The sequence below is a fragment of the Palaemon carinicauda genome, chromosome 25, assembly GCF_036898095.1.
Source record: "Palaemon carinicauda isolate YSFRI2023 chromosome 25, ASM3689809v2, whole genome shotgun sequence".
NCBI classification, from domain to species: domain Eukaryota; kingdom Metazoa; phylum Arthropoda; class Malacostraca; order Decapoda; family Palaemonidae; genus Palaemon; species Palaemon carinicauda.
The window spans coordinates 43809089-43821229 of record NC_090749.1 but is presented as its reverse complement, the minus strand read 5'-3'; positions in this window follow the sequence as shown (position 1 = coordinate 43821229).

The following is a 12141-nucleotide window of genomic DNA, read 5'->3' as shown; positions in this document are numbered from 1 at the left end:
TAACTGGTAGATAATACTTGATGTACACGTCAGATTTCAATATACCCCGCACATATATATTTGTATATATATATATATATATATATACATACATATATATGTATATATATATATATATATATGTATATATATATATATATATATATAAATATATATATATCTCACTGCAGGACAAAGGCCTTGGGCATGTCATCATTGATGCCTGGGGGTTTGGTCAGTTTTCATCACCACGCTGGTCAGTGTGGATTGGTAATGGCTGGAGACTTTAGTCTGATCGCTCAGTATAGGTGGCCCTGACTAGTGCAGCTTTGCTAATCATAGCGATCACATACCCTTCCACCACATTAGGGTATCCCCACTCAGAAAGAAATATATATATATATATATATATATATATACAGAAAGAGAGAGAGAGAGAGAGAGAGAGAGAGAGAGAGAGAGATCCCTTTATTACTAATATATTTTGACTTCGGAGAAGAACAACACAGGAGTGGGGTTCATCACTAAGTCATGTCTTCACTATTCCATGACGTCCTTCCATTGAATTATCCATCCCTTTTGATACTTGGTTCTCTTCCTATCTCTTGGTATTTCTGAAATATATAATTTTTTTTTTTACTAACTTATTATCGTTCATTCTTTCAGCCTAATTTAAACTCTTGAAAATAATCTAATCCATCTTTTCGTTAAAGAGGTGTCTTGCATCTCACTGACAATTCTTTGCAAAGGAGAGAGAGAGAGAGAAGAGAGAGAGAGAGAGAGAGAGAGAGAGTCTCATTTATGGCACCCTGTCATAAAACTTGCTGCTGTTAGCAAGTTCCTTGGCATCATTACAAACTCATAAGAACTAATATCTCATGCACAATACATGCAACTTTCGCCCTTAACGAGCGACAACGTGAATTCAAAGTACTCTGATTTCATGATAACAAAATTCGCATTATAGAAGGCACCGCGAAAACACGGCACAATAATTCGCGAATGTAGGATTCCACAGAATCCCGAGGAAGGAATTCGCGCATAGAAAGTAGGTTAGAAATTATGAGTGAAAATTCAAGAATATAAAGTACCGCAAATTTATCGGGCGCCAGAATTCTCAGAAAGAGAACTGGAGCCCATGAGTTACCATCCATCATTCTAGAACGACTCGTGAAATTTATTTTCTGCGAATATCTGGCGTCCTGTGCTCTTTCACCCCGGCAGAATGGCATGTTTTGAAATGCTCTTCTATTCTCGCGTGTAATGGGTTGCTCGAAATACATGTGATTTTTAAGGTAAGTTCCGATTTTTATTTGCAATTTATTCCGTATAGATTTCACACCTTCACGTCCTGCATTTCATGCGAAGGAGATTAGGTGGATTTTCTATGTAGTTGAAATGGTTATTAAGCCTCAAGTTGTATTGTGGGAAACGAATAGTAAGATTTCCTGAAATTTTATATAATCTTGATACAAATTTCAGTATTTTTTAATGTTTATTTGAGTTTTGTGTATTCAATCGTAGTGTTATTCTTCAAATAATTTTTTATAATTCCCTTTTATATTTCCATTCAAGAATCAAGTTGTGCCACTACATAGATGTGAAGTTTAAAGGTTATAAGGCTACTCATGAATGGAAGAGTCAAGGGACAGTGACATTGCCCTATCAAGGAGGACAACGCCCTACAGACTGATCATATTGCATAAGATCAGCGCCCAAGCCCCTATCTTTAAGGAGGCTACCGCCCACCACGTCTGCTACCTCTCACTATATTAAGTGTTTTGTTACTCATCGCTCAGTAAGGGTGTGACCGAATGCACTTTTTCAGAGTGAGGTGTGCCATGAATTCCTGTGTCCAACTGGACATCTGTAGGTATTATTATTATTATTATTATTATTATTATTATTATCATTATTATTGTTATTATTATTATTATTATTATTATTATTATAAGCTAAGCTATAACTCTAATTGGAAAAGCATGCTGCTATAAGCCTAAGGGCTCCAACAGGGAAATATAGCCCAATAAGGAAAGGAAATAAGGAAATAATTCAACAACAGGAAAAGTAATAAACAATTAAGATGAAATAATCTAAGAACAGTAACAACGTTAAATTAGGTCTTTCATATATATATATATATATATATATATATACTCTTAAAACCTTTACAAAACAACATAATGATAAGATAGAACAGCGTACCTGTGTGTATCCACAAGCAAGAGAAGTCTAATCCAAGATAGTGGAATGCCATGGTACAGAGGCTATGGCGCTACCCAAGACTAGAGAACAATGGTTTGATAGCTAAAAAGTCACCTCGACCCTTGCCAAGAGGAAAGTGGCCACTGTACAATTACATTACGACTTAACAGCTACAGAATTCTTGTGCAACACATCTATTCTCTGCCAAATACCGTTGATTCTTTTGATCCTATAGAGTCCTTGAAATGTTGGGATCCTATTTGAATGTGGCCTATTTGATCTACATTTTTTATGCCTTTATGTGGTATATAAATCTTACGCTATTAAAGTCGTTTGAAACTTAATTAAAGATCAGAGTGTTCAGGAGGAAAATTATATTACTTTGAAAAACAAGAGGAATAGAAATGAAAAGAATGAACATGGAAACCATAAGAGATGGAATAAAGGTCATAGAAAAACCTGCCACTTTGAAGTTAAGGAAATCTGTTTTACTCCATGCTACAAAAAAGAAAAAAAAAAAAAACTACCTTAAACGGAGAAAAAAAAAACAGAATCTGAAAAAAGAGAAATACTGAGAGACTTGTAAAGGCGCCATCACCTGCATCTCTGTAAGTGACTCGTGCTAATTTCCATTTGAAAAGGGGTCCGACTCCGACAGTATCATATACACAGAAATTGGCAACGGAGTTTCACTTTATTTCTCGCTGGGATTCCGTTTTCTTTAATTAAAACCTTTTCTCTTCCAACCTGATTCAATATTCAGTACTACGAATGGATGACAGATAGGTATAGTTCTCTCTCCTCTCTCTCTCTCTCTCTCTCTCTCTCTCCTCTCTCTTCTCTCTCTCTCTCTCTCTCTGTTTCTCTCCAGCTACAGACAGTTCTTCGAATAAAATCATTCTTGGGAATTTCCAAACTAAAAGTTTATGTCATCCTTTACAAAGTAAATTTATTATTTCTATTATAACGAGAACTCCAAACTTGAAGCGAAGGTTTTTTACTTTGTTTTGAAGAAGCTGACAGTTTATATATGAAAGATCTATTTTAATTTTGTTAATGTTCTTAAAATATTTTATATTAATTGGTTTGATTACTTCCGTTGTTTATTTATTTATTTATTTATTTACTTACCCCACTAAGCTATTTTTATCTGTTAGAGCCCCTGGGCATAGGATCTTGGTTTTCTAACTAGGGTTGTGGCTTACCTGATAATAATAATAATAATAATAATAATAATAATAATAATAATAATAATCATCATCATTAACAAAATCAGTCTAATATCCTATAGTGTTACACAATGTCCTCGCCTAGCCATAATACCAGCCCCCCCCCCCCCCATCCCCGCCCCACACCTCACTTCTTCTGGGTTTAGTTTTCTTGCTTGGGGCTACTCTTAAGCACACTTCTCTGTCAGTTTCCTCCTCTTGTCAATTTCAAACGATGGGTTGGGCTGGCTTCATGGAAGGGCCTTGGGCAGTCTGGTGGTTTATCAAAAGGTTACCCTTTTTTCATCATTTTCTTAATCTTCATCTTTAATCATATTATCAAATTCAATATTGTTCTTCTCTATGTACAAAGTTATGATCATATATTTTATTGTTAATGTTTTCATTTTTTTTATTAATGATGTATTTATTAAATTTATTTCTACTGTTTTAACTTGATGTAGAATAATTATTTTTAAGTGAAATATACTGAAACTTATTGTATTTTCTTAAATGTTTTTTTTAAACGAATAACATATTGTAGGACTAAAAAAATTATGATAATTCACATTCCTACTTTTTGTTGGAGCCATATCAACCTAGAATATAAAACAAATTAACAGTTACACCTAATGGTATTATTTATTTTTTTTACTGTTTATTATGTGACGGCCGAGAGAAAGGTTGACTCAAAGGCAGGAAGCAATCAACTGAGTAGTATTATTATAGAACACTCTCCTTTATATACAAAACCTCAAGGCAACAGGAAAATACATGTTCGAGAAATGACAATGTTACATAGGCGACACATAGACATGTTTGTTCTGGTTCATTTTAGTGCGAGGGAAGAGCACAGATACAAGCATAATATATACAAAATAATTTATGCACGATCGTGTGACAAACGGTTGGTACAATTAATACAAAGTAACAAATAAAATTCCTCCTTTTCTTTCTTATGTATCGTGGTAATTTCTTTGATGTAATAACTTACACTAAAATAATTATATATTTTAAATCTTAATTCTATTTTTTATTACAAGTAGAAACGCAGAATTTAAAGTTGCACTTCTTTTTGCTGAAAAAAAAATAAATGACAATTCTATTTTCTTGGACATTTCCAGATCAGTGATTCCTCAAAAAATGGCCGCAGGGTACAGTGACCATCATCCTGATTTATCTTCTCTCTCTCTCTCTCTCTCTCTCTCTCTCTCTCTCTCTCTCTCTCTCTCTCTCTCTCTCTCTCTCTCTCTCTCTCTCTCTCTCTCTCTAAATCGTCGGCGTTTATCTACAGTGTCCCTTCCTGTGCAGAAGGCATTCCTCAGAAAGTCAGGGCAACATTTTTCCTTTTTCGTATTTTATTTCCATTTAATTTTGTTCCTTAATGTCTTTCATTCTAGAGCAGTTTGTTAGGTTATTTTCCTTTCTTTATAGATACATTGATTTCATTTATTGATTTTCTTGTATTTTGCAACGAAGCCATTTTTATTTTTCTCAAGCCGTTAACATCAGTGACCCTGGTCGTTGTGATGTCAAATAACTTACAAGTGATCAATGTTGTTTGGGACTCATTCTATTATATTAATTTGTATTTATTCTTGGAATCATTTAAGACTTTATTCGTCAGAACAGTTGAGAAGACAGTTTTCCGGATTTGTATATGATCAAATGTACCATATTATTATTATTATTATTATTATTATTATTATTATTATTATTATTATTATTATTATTATTATTATTATTATTATTATTATTATTATTATTATTAGAAGCTACGCTACAACCCTTGTTGGAATAGCATGTTGTTATAAGCCTTTTAGGGACTACAACAGGGAAAATACGGAAACAGTATAATGTGCCTGAGTATACCCTAAAGCAAGTTTACTCTAACCTAAAACAGTAGAAGAAGATCATGTTACAGAGACTATGGCATTACCTAAGAGTAGAGAACAATGGTTTGATTTTAGAGTGTCCTTCTCCTAGAAGAGCTGCTTGCCATAGTGAAGAAGAATATTTTAGTTACCTTGATGTTTTCAGGTATACAGTATAAGGAAATAGGAGAATGTGTAAAGAATAGGCCATATTATTGAGTTTAGGTGTAGGCAAAGAAAAAAGGGTCGTAACCAGAGGTATTCAGTATGGTACTATGTGGCTAGTCAAAGGAACCAATAACTCTAGCGATAGTATCTCGAAGGATGTAGGTGCCTTGGGACGTTGGCCAACCCACTATCAGTGTAGAGGATCAAGGGTATCATTTTTCAAAATAGGTTCGAGAGCAGAGCTATAGCTATGAAGAGGTAGGAAGTTTTAAACATCCTACGGAATCAAATTACCTCATTGTAGAAAGGGAGACCTATTAATTCCTTAGAGCAAGTAGGAAATTACAATCCTTCTTAAAGGGATATGGGATACTTGCCTTTCTTTAAAAAGAAAAAAAAAAGAATATGAAGATCGACTTTCTTAAGCTGGGTTTACACGGTCGAACGGTTCGTCGAACGCGGTTCAACAGACAAGTTTTTGAAGTGAGGTTCGAATGTTTGAACGGGGTGTTTGGTTGTCGAACACGTTCGTCGAACGGTTCGATGAAAGTCTGATCTCGCCTGACTTTTGTGGGCGGGGCTTCATTGTCCATGAACCTTATGCGTTCGTGTCTGATTCAACCTCTTCGAACCGTTTGACAAGCTGGTTCGACAACCGGGTTCGACGAACTCTTCAACCGTGTAAATCCCGCTTCAGATACCCTATAAGTACGAAGCTTTTCCTAGAAGAATTTGGAAGCTGTAGTTATTCATAAGTATGAAGAAAAAATCATAGTCATTCACAAGATTATTCCTTGACATTCTTGAGAATAGTTGAGGAATCGTATTAATATTTTTATTCAGCAAGTTCGAAGTTTATAGAAGTTCTAGTCGTTCCTAAGAATAGATAGAAAGTCTTAGATATTCAGAAGCACAAATAAACCCTTAATGGTCCTTAGAATACATAGAATTACTCAGGAATTTTTGAAGACATAAATGCTAGAATTTTTTTTTTTTTTTTTTTTGTGGCGGGGGTGGGGGTGGTGGTGGGTGTAGGAAAGAAGAGTGAGCGTGGTTAGCTAACTAACCTTGGTAGGGAACAGTTTTGAAAGATAAGTATTAGTAAGGACAATGTAATGTGTGGATCTAACCACTAATTCTATACAAATTGACATTTTTCTTTTTTTGCTCTTTCCATAGTAAAATTATTTATTTTTATTTTCCTTTTTTATTTCTGATATCCTTGGCTATTACATACACATACACGCACTTTCTTCTCAAGAGGGTATGGCTACTCTCTCTCACCTTACCCTGGCAACGGGGAGAGACCAAGTAGTTATATGTATGGTAATGCGTCTCAACGTGACATGAAATGTATATATATATATATATATATATATATATATATATATATATATATATATATATATATATATATATATATATATAATGTTTAAGTTCATTCTTGTAGATTTTGCAAAAAGGGAAAGTTGGAGAGACATGGGGGTCTTCATAGTGAGGCTTGTATTTCTCATGTTGATTGATCCTGTGATTCTTGGAAATTTTTGATATCTCCTGAAGTAGGAATTGGTGAGTTTGAGTCCGAATTGGGTTCATTTCCGGGTTTGAAGTCTTCGTCTGATGAGTCGTATTCTGAGCTTTCTCCTAAATTCTCTTCACAATGTGTGGAATCTTGCATATCCTGCTGAATATTCAGAAATGGTTGAAAATAACCTGCTCTGGTTTTACAGTTCTGTTGTCTTTTATTCATCGTTATGGTTATTTCTACCTAACTGTTTCTTCAGAGAAATGTATTGTTACTAAATTTATTATTTGCTAATATGCTGTTTATTATTGAGGGGTGGAATTATTCATAATACTTAAAAAGACCACCTCACTTCATAAAATAGCCCTAGTTCAAACCTAGCATTGTTGATAAGTTTATTATCTGCTAATTTGCTGTTTCTTATTGATGGGTGAAATCTTTCAGAATACTCTGAAAGACCACATCACTCCAATGAATAGCCCTAGACTTATGTCCTTTCCCTAGCCCTAGCCCAACCTTAGCATTGTTGCTAAATTTATTACCTGCTAATGTGCTGTTTTACTTGATGGGTGGAATCTTTCAAAATACTCAAGAAGACCACATTACTTCAGAGAATAGCCATAGACCTAAGCCTTATCCTTAGCCTTAGCCCTAACCTAACCCTAGCATTATCGGTAAATCTATTTATTATCTGCTAATATGCTGTTTTTTATTGAGTGGTGGAATCTTTCAGAATACTCAAAAAGACCACATCACTTCAGAGAATAGCCCTAGAACTAGAGCCTATCCCTAGCCTTAGTCCTAGCCCTATCCTAATCCTGCTAAAACTTGAAGTCAGACCAAACCAGAGATACGCTACCTCGTCCTTAATCCCGACGAGCAATTAGCAATCCTCTCCTTGCAAGCCAATTGCAACATCCAGTTTGCAAACAGTGGAGAATGGAGAATACTGTAGCAACAGCTGTAGCTCAACAACTGTAGATATCTCGCACTAGACAGTTAGTGAAATGTATATTTCGCGTTTCTGTTTGTTTAAGAGAGATGAAGATGAAATGGCCGGGTATATATAGGCCATGACACAGATAGCCAACCTTTTCATACATGGCTGCATATATAATTTCTTGATTTTCGCTCGTTTTTTTTTTATTTTGCGTTTGAGATATATATGTTATACTATCATTTTTATTTTTGTTTATTCTCTGATTTATTCATTTTCTCTTCGTGAACACCCGCAAGCACTCTCATAAGCTTTGCTGGTAAAGATTTTCTATTATATATATATATATATATATATATATATATATATATATATATATATATATATATATATACATACATACATACATACATATGTGTGTGTGCATTTACACATGTATATATTATGTTGATATTCGTATATACTTTTTTCCACATATATTTAGTCATTGTAATTCCTGCCTCTGCTAAATTATCTTTGTTTATTTTCCTTTTGTGTGAGTATGAGAGAGAGAGAGAGAGAGAGAGAGAGAGAGAGAGAGAGAGAGAGAGAGAGAGAGAGATTGTACTTTAATAGCACACCTTATATATTTTCTCCCAGTAAAAATACTATTTATATATAAAGAAACACTTTTGAATCCATCAAAAGTTATTTGAATAGAAATACTGAAATATAAGATTGAGAGAGAAATTGGTTTATTTGCACATTTAATAGAGAGATTTAGAAAGTTATGATTGCATATTAACACTGGGAGAGTTTTATGACTTCGGTTTTCTAACCGTGAGAATCTTCAGCTGTTTCGTCTCACATTATATTATTCATTTTACAAATATATATATATATATATATATATATATATATATATATATATATATATATATATATATATATATATATATATATATATATATATATATATATATATATATATATATATAAATTTTATTATCATTATTATTATTACTTGCTAAGCTACAACCCTGGTTGGAAAAGCAGGAGGCTATAAACCCATGGGCTCCAACAGATAAAATAGTCCAGCGAGGAAAGAAAACAGGGAAAAATAAAATATTTTTTTAATAGCAACAATATTAGAATAAATATTTCCTATATAAACTATAAAAAAAAACTTGAACAAAACCAGAGGAAGAGAAATTAGATTGAATAGTGTGCTCGAATGTACCCTCAAGCAAGAGAGCTCTACCCTAAGATTTTGGAAGACCATGGTACAGAGGGTATTACTCTACCTGTTTCTGCTTTTTATTACTCGACCTGTTCTTATTTTCTATTACTTGACCTGTTCCCATTTTCTATTACCTGACCTGTTTCCGTTTCCTATTACTCCATCTGTTCCCATTTTACATTACTCGAATTGTTCCTACTTTCTATTACTCGACCTGTTTCCATTGTCCATTACTTGGCCTAGGAAACGGAAACAGGTCAGGTAATAGAAAATGGGAACAGGTCAAGTAATAGAAAATAAGAACAGGTCGAGTAATAAAAAGCAGAAACAGGTAGAGTAATAGAAAGTAGGATCAGTTTGAGTAATAGAAAGGAGGAACAGGTTGAGTTATAGAAAGCAGAAACAGGTAGAGTAATAAAAAGTAGGAACAGTTTGAGTAATAGAAAGCAGGAACAGGTCGAGTATTAGAAAATGGGAATGGGTCGAGTAATAGAAAGCAGAAACAGGTAGAGTGATATAAAGTAGGAACAGCTTGAGTAAAAGGAAGCAGGAAGAGTTGAGTTATAGAAAGCAGGAATATGTGGAGTAATAGAAAGTAGGCGAAGTTTGAGTAATAGAAAGAAGGAACAGGTCGAGTAATAGAAAATGAAAACAGCTCGAGTAATAGAAAGCAGAAACAGGTAGAGTAATAGAAAGTAAGAACAGTTTGAGTAATAGATAGCAGGAACAGGTCGAGTAATAGAAAATGGGAACAGGTTGGGTAATAGAAAGCAGAAACAGGTAGAGTAATAGAAAGTAGGAACAGTTTGAGTAATAGAAAGGAGGAACAGGTTACGTTATAGAAAGCAGAAACAGGTAGAGTAATAGAAAGTAGGAACATTATGAGTAATAGAAAGTAGTAACAGGTCGAGTAATAGAAAATTAGAAAAGGTAGAGTAATAGGAAGTAGGACCAATTCAAGTAAAGGAAAATGAGAAAGTGGGAACAGGTCAAGTAATAAAAAGTAGGAACAGGTAGAGTAATAGAAAATTGGAATAGATCGAGTAATAGAAAATGGGAAAAGGAGTAATAAAATGTACGAACAATTCGAGAAATGGAAAATGGGACCAGATGGAGTAATAGAAAGTGGAAACAGGTCGAGTAATAGAAAATGGGAACAGGTCGAGTAATTGAAAGCAAAAACAGCTAGAGTAATAGAAAGTAGAAACAGTTTGAGTAATAGAAAGCAGGAACAGGTTGAGTTATAGAAAGTAGGAACAGGTTGAGTAATAGAAAATGAGAACAGCTGGAGTAATAGAAAGTGGAAACCGGTCGAGTAATAGAAAGCGGGAACAGGTCGAGTAAAGGACAGCAGGAACAGGTTGAGTAATAAAAAGCAGTAATAGGTCAAGTAATAGAAAATGGGAACAGGTAGAGTAATAGAAAGCAGGATCAGGTCGAGTAATAGAAAGCGGGAACAGGTCGAGTAATAGAAAGTGGCAACAGCTCGAGTAATAAAAAGCGGGAACAGGTCTAGTAAATGAAAGCAGGAAAAGGTCGAGTACTAGAAATCAGGAACAGGTTGAGTAAATGAAAGCAGGAACAGGTCGAGTAATAGAAAGCAGTAATAGGTCGAGTAATAGAAAATTAGAACTGGTAGAGTGATAGAAAGTGGAAGCAAGTAGAGTAATAGAAAGAGGGAACAGGTGGAGTAATAGAAAGTGGAAACAGGGGGAGTAATAGAAACCGGAAACAGGTTAAGTAATAGAAAGTGGGAACAGGTCCAGTAATAGAAAGTGGGAACATGTCAAGTAATAAAAAGAGGGAACAAGTAGAGTAATATAAAGTGGTAACATATCCATTAATAGAAAATGAGAACCGGATGAGTAATAGAGAGCGGAATAGCCAGAGTTATATTAAGCAGAATCAGGTCGATTGATAGAAAGCGGGAACAAGTAGAGTAATAAGAAACTGGGAACAGGTCTAGTAATAGAAAATGAGAAGAGGTTGAATAATAGAAAGGGAGAATAAGTGGAGTAATAGAAAGCAGAAACAGGTTGGACAATGCAAAGCGGGAACTGGTCAACTAGTAAAAAGTGAGAAAAGAGCAAGTAAGGTAAAACAACTAAAGGTCCAATAATAGAAAGTGGGAACAGTTTGAGTAAGGGGAAACTTGAACACTTTGAGTAATAGGAAATGGAGAGCGGTCCATTAATAGAAAGCGGGAACAGATCCAGTAATAGAAAGCAGAAATGGATCGAGTAATAGAAAGCAGGAATAGATCGAGTAATAAAAAGCAGAAACAGATCAAGTAATAGAAAGCAGGAACATATCAAGTAATAGAAAGCGGGAAAAGGTTGAGTAATAGTAATTGGGAACAGATCTAGTAATAGAAACCATGTAATAAAAAGCAGGAACATATAGAGTCATACTAAGCGGGAACACGTTGAGTAAGGGAAAACTGGAACACGTAGAGTAATATAAAATGGGAATAGGTCAATTAATAGAAAGGAAGAACTGATCGAGTAATAGAAAGCGGGAACAGGTCGAGTAATTGTAATAGGAAACAGATCAAGTAAAAGAAAGCAGGAACAGATCAAGTAATAGAAAGAAGGTACAGATCGAGTAATAGAAAGTGGGATAACATTGGGTAATAAAAAGTGGGAACAGGTCAAATAATAGAAAGTTGGAACAGGTAGAGTAATAGAATGCGGGAACAGATTGAGTAATGAAAAATAGAAACATGTCGATAATTCCACGGCTTTGTGGTCAAGGAAAAATTGCCAATAGTGAACCGTGTATTGTAGTGTATCCCCCTCCTATTAATGATCACCATATTAATTCCTTTGAGAGCGAAGTTCTAAATGAGAGTAGGTTAATGTGTTGGTATACCATAACAATACGCTTTTGATATAACGTTCGTGATTGGGATTATGTGTGTAGTCTGATATGTAGTAGTCAGTTATACTCCTGAAAATGTTATTGTTTTCTGTGGTATAGATTAATCCCATTGTTATGTTGTTATTAAGATGAACAAAATTTAAGAT